This window comes from Triticum dicoccoides, chromosome 7A (assembly GCF_002162155.2).
Source record: "Triticum dicoccoides isolate Atlit2015 ecotype Zavitan chromosome 7A, WEW_v2.0, whole genome shotgun sequence".
NCBI lineage: Eukaryota > Viridiplantae > Streptophyta > Magnoliopsida > Poales > Poaceae > Triticum > Triticum dicoccoides.
The window spans coordinates 466235110-466244845 of record NC_041392.1 but is presented as its reverse complement, the minus strand read 5'-3'; positions in this window follow the sequence as shown (position 1 = coordinate 466244845).

Below are 9736 nucleotides of genomic sequence, written 5' to 3'. Positions count from 1 at the left end.
CCGCCGCTTGCCGCGTAGCCGCCCAGCGCCGCCGCCCTCCGCCGTCGCAGCCGACGCCACCCAGCCCCGCCGGAGCCCCGCGCCCCGCCGGATCCGACGAGGTAGCCGCCGCCGCCGGTTTTCTCTAGAAAACTAATCCGATTTTTCTTTTGAAAACCCTAGGTTCGTTTTTTAGAATAGATCATTTTTTTCCGGTTTAGTTTATTTAGCGGGCGTTCGTCCGTACATTTGTTTTAACGAACGGTTTTCGCTCGTTAGTTACAGATAACGAACGTTCGTTTGTTAGCCTGGTCGTTAGTTTTTCTTTTTCTCGGGTTTTTCGCGATTATTTTCGATCGGGATTTCTGATCCGATTTTCGTTTCAGTTTATCTTTTCGCTCGTTTGTCGGAATCAGGCGATTCAAGCGCCTAGATCTTTGTCTCGAAACCCTCTTTCTGTTTAATCAACTTGAACAAGATTTTCATACTGTAAAATTTGACTTTAGTCCAGATTAGTAAACGGATCTTGTTTCTTTCACAGTTTGAGTTTCGTTGCTCCGTTTGATTTGATTCTTTTCGCAAACCGGAGTTCTTAAGTTGAACTTTTTGGTTAGATCTTCTTATTTGAGATTTACCAGTGTTCCTTTGCTTGATTGCTTATGTATGCTATTGTTTGTTTGCGATAGAACACCCAGAGTGCGAAGCCTGCTACTACGAGTCCCTAGGTTTTGCGGATCATCAGCAAGGCAAGTAACACTTTGATCATACTCCTTTCATACCCATTTTTTATGCATTAGTTCCAATCCTCAAACATTGCATGATTAGGATGTGATTAACATGTGGGTTGGGAAGTAGTTGATGAGGTAGAACCTATTGCCCTGTTATATTCAAACCTTGGGAGTTACTTCTACGTATTGTTTATATTGCTATGCTATGCTCGTAGACGTGGTTTGGGTGAGTGAATCCATGACAGATATGAGATTGTTAATTAATGGTTCAACTTAAGGTGGAAACTTTAATACACATATGGGTGGATTGCTTATCGGGCACCTGGAGAACCCAGTGTTGTCCTAGTATATCTCGGAGTACCCGTGTGATCATCCTAAGGTCCGCCACCCAGGCTCAAAGGGAACTGAGATATTTTCATGCTAGAAACTTCCGTGTGCAGCCACAAGCTATTATGGGCTCTAGCATAGTTGAGTAAGTTGTGTGAAGCTCCTGAAGAGGTGGATCATCAGGTAGAGGGATGTAGGTTGGTATGGTCTGCCCGGTGTAAGGAGTTAATGCTTCTGAAAGATTGTGTCTCAGCCATCCATTTCTCAAACACCATGTAGTGCAAGAAATTCAACGGAGGAGATCGAGTCTTGTGGGGAAAAGTGCGCAAACCTCGGCATAGTGTATAAACTAATCATGGTTGTCCGTGTCCCTGGTTATGGACATCTTGAGTATCTAGTACTTGGAGTATCCTAAGTATCTCATCACTATTAAATAATATTGTTGGGTTGTTAACTACTTTAATTGGGATTGAGTTGGAGGAACCGTCTCAATGATGTTTCAACTACCATGATAGTTAAATAAAATTTATTCCTTTGTTGTAGGGAAAAATTGGCTTTTCGCAAAAACCATAACCATAGAGCTTTCCACCAGCCAAATATGCATGTAGTGGTAGCATTATTCTGTTCTTGCTCTACCGTGTTATCTTGCCAGCATATTCCAGGTGCTGACCCGTTTCCGGGCAGCAATGTATTATGTTGCAGACTTTTCAGACAAGGAGTAAGGTTCGTTAGGTCGTTGCCGTGCAGCTCAGCTATGCCGTTGGAGTTGATGGACTCACTTTATCTTCCAAGCCTTCTGTTGTTACCGTATTAGATGGCCTTAAGCCATATTTATTGTAATAAGGTCTCTTTTCAGACATTCGATGTAATAAGTGTGTGATTGCTACTTTGTTATAAATCCTTCAAGTACTGTGTGTGTCAGCATTACCGATCCAGGGATGACACTGAAGCACAGAGACTTGACCGTTTGAGGTCGGGTCGCTACAAGTTGCCAGGCATGCCACCGGATAGAGACATCGAGTTCTTGATTGAGCTTTTGCCAGGCACAGGGCCAATACCTAAGAGACCGTACAGGATGTCCGCACAGGATTTAGAGGAAATTAAGAAGTAGATTAAGGAGTTACTGGATAAAGGATATATTCGCCCAAGTTCGTCACCTTGGGGATCGCCAGTACTTCTAGTAGAGAAGAAGGATGGATCGTTAAGGATGGTTGTTGATTATCGAGGATTGAATAAGATGACGATCAAGAACAAGTACCCACTGCCTATGATCAATGATTTGTTTGATCAGCTGCAAGGAGCTAAGGTGTTTTCCAAGATCGATCTGCGATCAGGGTACCACCAACTGAAGATTCGAGAGCAGGATATACCTAAGACAACTTTTACCACTAGGTACGAGCCATATGAGTATACAGTTATGTCATTTGTCCTGACTAACACACCTGCCTATTTTATGAACATGATGAACAAGGTGTTTATGGAGTTTTTGGATAAGTTTGTTGTGGTGTTCATAGATGATATTCTGGTCTACTCGAAGAATGAAGAGGAACATAAGGAGCATTTGCGTTTGGTACTTGGGAAGCTCAGAGAACATCAGCTATACGCCAAGTTTAGCAAGTGTGAGTTTTGGTTGAAGGAAGTTGGATTCCTTGGACATGTTATATCCGGAGAAGGAATAGCGGTAGACCCCAACAAAGTCGTCACTGTGAAAAATTGGGAGGCACCCACGTCAGTTGGAGAGATCCGGAGTTTTCTCGGACTCACAGGATACTACCGGAGGTTCATTGAGAATTTCTCGAAGATTGCAAAGCCTATGACAGAGTTGTTGAAGAAGGACACCAAGTTCAAATGGACTGAGGAATGTGAGGCTAGTTTTTAGGAATTGAAGAAACATTTGGTTACATCACTAGTGTTGATTCTGCCAGATCAACGCAAGGATTATGAAGTGTATTGTGACACTTCTCGTCGAGGACTTGGAGCAGTGCTTATGCAGGAAGGAAGAGTTGTTTCATATGCCTCATGACAGCTTAAACCCCATGAGTTGAATTATGCTACCCATGATTTGGAGTTAGCAGCAGTAGTGCATGCGTTGAAGATTTGGAGACATTTTCTCATCGGAAACCATTGTGAGGTATACACGGATCACAAGAGTTTGAAGTATATCTTCATGCAGAAGGAGTTGAATCTCGGGTAGAGGAGATGGTTGGAACTCATTAAGGATTATGATATGAAGTTGCACAATCATCCCGGAAAGGCTAATGTAGTAGCCGATGCGTTGAGCCAAAAGAGTCATGTCAATACACTCATGACCGGAGAGTTACCCAAGGAGTTAGCAGAAGACCTTCGTGAGCTATGTTTGGAGATAGTTCTGAGAGGCTATGTAGCAACATTGGAGATTCAGTCTACTTTGATGGATAAGATCAGAGAAGCACAGAAGATGGATAAGGAGATTGCCGAGATAAAGGAAAGGATGAACAAAGGAAAGGCTAAAGGATTTCGTGAGGATGAGCACGATACCTTATGGTTCGAGGACCGCGTATATGTGCCAAATGATCAGGAGATCAGGAAGCTGATTTTACAGGAGGCCCATGATTCACCATATTCGATTCACCCAGGAAATACCAAGATGTATCTGGATTTGAAGGATAGTTTCTAGTGGACCAGAATGAAGAAGGATATTGCGGAGTATGTAGCACTTTGTGATGTATGTCAGAGAGTGAAGGCAGAGCATCAGAAGCCAACAGGATTGCTACAACCATTGCCAATACCCGAATGGAAGTGAGATAAGCTAGGCATGGATTTTATCACGGGATTACCCAGGACTCGTTCAGGCTATGACTCGATATGGGTTGTAGTCGATCGTTTGACGAAAGTAGCTCATTTCATCCCAGTGAAGACCACTTACACCAGTGCTAAGTTGGCAAAGATATACATGACCAGGATCGTATGTTTGCATGGAGTTCCAAGGACCATTGTATCAGATAGAGGAACCAAGTTTACCTCAAAGTTTTGGAATCAGTTACATGAAACTTTGGGAACCATGCTAGAGTTCAGTACAACTTTTCACCCGCAGACGGATGGACAGACTGAGAGAGTCAATTAAATTTTGGAGGACATGTTGAGAGCTTGTGCACTAGATTATGGATCTAGTTGGGACGATAATTTGCCTTACGCAGAGTTTTCTTACAATAACAGTTACCAAGCCAGCTTGAAGATGGCCCCTTTCAAAGCATTGTACGGAAGAAGGTGTAGAACACCGTTGTTGTGGGATGAAGTTGGAGACCGACAGTTGTTTGGACCAGATTTGATTAAAGAGTCTGAAGAGAAGGTTAAACTGATTCGCGATAGACTCAAGGTAACCCAGTCCTGGCAGAAGGGTTATGCGGATTCTAAACGCAAGGAGACAGTTTACGAAGTCGGAGACAAAGTGTACCTTCGTGTATCTCCACTTCGAGGAGTGAAGCGCTTTGGAGTTAAGGGAAAGTTAGCACCACGTTTTGTGGGACCATACAAAGTTTTGGAACGCATGGGAGAAGTTGCTTAGAAGATGGAATTGCCCGAAGGGTTGTCAGGAGTTCACGATGTGTTCCACGTTTCCCAGTTGAAGAAGTGCCACGCAGAGATGGCTGATATCCCTCTAAAAGATACAATGCCACTGGAAGCGATATAGTTGGATAGCGATTTGACCTACGAGGAGCCAGTCAAGATTCTTGATTTTGCCAGCCGAGTTACACGCAGCAAAGTTATCAAGTTTTGCAAGGTTCAGTGGAGTCACCATACCGAAGATGAAGCCACCTGGGAACGAGAGGAAGACCTACGGAAAGATCACCCTCACCTATTTTCTAGCCAACCCGAATCTCGAGGGCGAGATTCATCTTAAGGGGGTAGGTTTGTAGCATCCCAAATTTTCAATTGGAATGTTATACATTATATCATCATTGCATATCATGTTTTATTGCATTTTGGCTTGATCCTAGAAATTCTACGCAACTCAAGGACCCACGGAGAGAGTTAGGAATTTTGTTATTTTTCATATTTGAGTTTTCTCAAATTTTGAAAAGAGGATCATTTGATTTTAATTATTTTCTCCTCGAATATTTCTTTTATAAAAATTAAAGAGAGAGAGGATAAAATGACTTCCTCAAAATAAAGAAATATTGGAGATTTAATATTAAAATAAAACAAGATTTTTATTTGGAGTTTTATTGCTATTTTATTTGAATTAGGAAAAAAAATATGATTTTCAAAATTGCATTACAGTGCCAAATAAATGTTCACCTTGTCCGGTATACTTTTAGAGGACGGGGAAAATTTATTTCAGGATTTTTGGAGTCCATTTAGTATTTCTTTTATTTGTTTTTCTGCATGGAATATCTTAAAAAAAAGGAAACCGACTCCGGGCCGTACCTGAGCGGGACTTCGCCCGGGGGGGGGGCTTTATAAGCCGGGGTACCGCAGACCAAACACGCGCCCCGCCGCTCGAACCCTAGCCCTGCCCGATCCGCCGCCGCCGCCAGCGCCGCCGCCTCGCCTCGCTGCCGCCCGCCACTACCGCCGCCACCAGACGCCGCCCCGCCCTGTTCACCGGACCTTGCCGGAGGTAGTCGCTGCCGCCGCCTCGATTTTCACGAGAAAACCGATCGTTTTTTTTCGAAACCATAGATCTGTTTTTTAGATCCGGTTCAGTTTTTTTGGTTTAGTTATTTAGCGGACGTTCATCCTACGTTCGTTTTAACGAACGGTTTTCTTCCGTTAGTCACAGACAGCGAACGTTCGTTCGTTAGCCTGTTCGTCAGTTTTTTCTTTTTCTCGGATTTTTCACGATTATTTTCGATAGCGATTTCTGTTCCAATTTTCGTTTTAGTTTATCTTTTCGCTCGTTTATCGAAATCAGGCGATTCAAGCGCCTAGAGTTTCGTCTCGAAGCCCTCTTTCTTTTAAACCAGCTTAAACAAGTTTTTTCTACTATAAAATTTGACTTTAGTCCATATTAGTAATCGGAGCTTCTTTCTTTCGCAGTTTGAGTTTCGTTGCTTCGTTTGATTTGATTCTTTTTGCAAAAGGAGTTCTTAAGTTGAACTTTCTTGTTAGATCTTCTTATTTGAGTTTTACCCGTGCCGCTTGCTTGATTGCTTGTTTGATTGTGATAGAGTACCCGGAGTGCGAAGCGTGCTACTATGAGTCTCTAGGTTTCACGGATCATCAGCAAGGCAAGTAACACTTTGATCATACTTCTTTACTACCCAGTTTTTATTGCATTAGATCAACCCTCAAACAATTGCATGGTTAGGATCTGAATAAATTGTGGGTTGGGAAGTAGATAAGGTAGTACCTATTCACCTGTTTTAATATCAAACCCTGGGAGTTACTTCTACATTGCTTATATTGCTATGCTATGCTAGTAGACGTGGTTTGGGTTTGAGTGTATCCCTGACAGATGTGAGTTGTTAATTAATGGTTAACTTAAGGTGGCAACTTTAATACACATCTGGGTCGATTGAGGCACCTGGGGAACCCAGTGATTGCCTGTATTTTTTTGGAAATCCCGGAGTACCGTGTAATTTTCCTATGGACTGCCACCGAGGCTCAAAGGGATCATAAGATTATTCATGCTGGAAACTTCTGTGTGCAGCCACATGCCATTATGGGCTCTGGCATAGTTGAGTAAGTTGTGGGAAACCTTTCCATGATGGGCTAGCAGATGTAGGGGGTTGTAGGTGTACCGACCTATCTATCGGTTAAGGGGACCTCTTTGGAAAGACTGTGTCTCGGTCATCCGTTTCTCAAACATTATGTAGTGCGAGAAATCCAATGGAGGAGATCGAGTCTTGTGGGGAAAAGTGTACAAACCTCTAGAGAGTGTACAAACTAATCATGGTTAGCCGTGTCCCCGGTTATGGACATCTTGAGTATCTAGTTCTTGGATTATCATGTGGATCTCATCACTCTTAAATATAATTTGATGGGGTTATTAACTACTTTTAATTGGGATTGAGATGGGGTTTACCATTCTCAATATTTTCAACAAACTTTGTAGTTAAATAAAATATATTCCTTTGCAGTAGGGAAAATTGGCTTTCCGCAAAACCTATTAACCAGACAGCCTCCACCAGCCTTATATGCATGTAGTGATAGTGTTATTATGTTCATTACTCTCTTGTGTTACATTGCCAGCATATTCTATGTGCTGACCCGTTTTTGGGCTGCAACGTATTATGTTGCAGACTTTTCAGATGACGAGCAAGGAGCCTTAGGTCGTGGTCTTTCACTCAGTGATGTCGTTGGAGTTGATGGACTCACTTTATCTTCCAAGCCTTCTACTGTTATCGTTTTAGATGGCCTTAAGCCATATTTATTGTAATAAGTTCTCTTTTGAGACATTCGATGTAGTAAGTGTGTGATTGCAACTCTGTTATAAATCCTCAAGTACTGCGCGTGTCAGCATTACCGATCCAGGGATGACACTGATGCACAGAGATCAGACTGTTTGAGGTCTGGTCGCTACACATGAAGACTTGGAATGACTTAAAAGTTAGACTAGCCAAAAATAAAACCATTGATAAGGATTTGCAGCAGCAAATCAATAAGGAGAAAGAATGTTTGAGACAAGTGTTAGTGATATTAGTAGCCATTGTTAAATATCTTGGTAAATGTATTTTGGCTTTTCGTGGATCTAGTGAGGAACTTTACCAACACAATAATGGTAAATTTTTTCATGTATAGAGATGATTGCTTAATTTGATACAATAATGCAAGAACATCATAGACGAATTCAAAATGATGAAATTTATTATCACTATCGCAGCCACAAAATTCAAAATGAGTTGATTTCTCTCTTGTACCCTAGGGTTACTAGTTCTACGTTACAAATTATTAAAGAGTCTAAATATTACTAGACAATAAAATTTAGCTACAAAGGGCTCTACACATTGATTTAAGGACACCAGCAGTCGAATCAGCGTATGAGTGCACCAGATGTACCGGTGCTCCAGCGATTGCTCGCATGATCCGCTCGAGTAAGCCAACCGATGTACCTGGGCCGCTGCTCCCTAGATCGTTTGTAACGCCCCAGATATAACTTTCCCAATTTGTACTCCAACTCTTGCCGTTTCCGGCGTTAAGTTATATTTATTTCTCGGGTTCGGGTCTTTGTCTCCGTGTGTTGTTTTCATTTTCATGCATCTCATATCATGTCATCATGTGCATTGCATTCGCATACGTGTTCATCTCATGTATTTGAACATTTTCCCCGTTGTCCGTTTTGCATTCCGGCGCTTCGTTCTCCTCCGGTGGTAATTTATAGTTTTCTTTCATGTGTGGGGATTAAACATTTCCGGATTGGACCGAGACTTGCCAAGCGGCCTTGGTTTACCACCGGTAGACCGCCTGTCAAGTTTCATATCAATTGGACTTTGTTTGATACTCCAACGGTTAACCCAGCGACCGAAAAGGCCTTGTGTGTGTTGCAGCCCAACACTCCTCCAATTTGCCTCAAAACCCATCAAACTCTTCTTCATCACCTAGAGCGTTTGATCATGATCGCGTTGTCGAAAACCGCACCTCATTTGGACTCTCCTAGCTCCACTTATGCCTATAAATAGACCCCCCATTTTTCGGATCACCTTTCCCATGAAACCCTAAAAAAATTCATCTCTCCGCCCGCCGGACAACGTCCGCCCCCGGCCGGACAGCGTCCGCCGCCGCCTTCGACCAACCGGGGTGCGCCACGTGGCCTCCGCCACCTACCACCGCCGCCGGCCCGGGAGGCCCGATCCGGGCCCCCGCGAGCCCGAAGTCCCCGCCGCCAGGCCGCCTCCTCTCTCCGCCGCCTCCCTTGGCTCAGGCGGGCGCCGCCGCCGCGGGCCGCCCCGCCACCGCTCCGCCCCGAGCCGAGCCGGAGCTCGCCGCGCCACCGCCGCCTCGCCGCGCCGGCGAGCTCGGACCGCCGCCCCGCTCCACGCCAACTCCGGCCACCGCGCCGCGCCTTCTCTCCTCCATCTCCGGCCACCACCTCCAACTCCGGCCGGCCAACCTCGAAGGACGCGCTCCGGTGAACAGTGATCTGGATCCAGATCCAGATTTGGAACCCTAGGGTTGACTTTTTCTCCCTCTCCCCTAATTTTTGTGCACACTTTGACCGGTGATATCTCCGCATCCGTAGCTCCGATTTGGACATATAGTATATCAAAATGTTCGCCTCAATGAGTACATCATTTAATTCCATTGCATAATTTTCATTTGAGTTCATCTTGATGCCCGAAATGCTGTTAGAAGGAGGCTTCGTGAGTTAATTGTCAGATCTGCTAGTTCATCTTAGACATTTGTCATTTTTGCCATGATTGTTGTGTGCATGATATGCCTATGAGTCCTTCATATGTTTTGTTAAGCATCTTGTTATATTTCCATGGGTGCAACCCATGCATTTTTAGGATGTGTGTGGTGACTTGTGCAAGCTTGCTAAGTGAGGCACCCGGTAAATATGTTTTCAGGGACTTAGTAGTTTTCACTAAGTCTGGGATTATTTAGTTCGTGATGCCATATGTTCCTGCTGTTTCCTAATGATCCGTGCCTCTTTTGAGGATGATCAGTAAAGGAGTTTTGTTAATCTTGTTATGCTCTATCCATCCATGTCTTTACTTGCAATTATGGAGCACACTAGCTTGAGTCAATCGATCTCTACCTTTGCTTCGTTGTGAATCTGG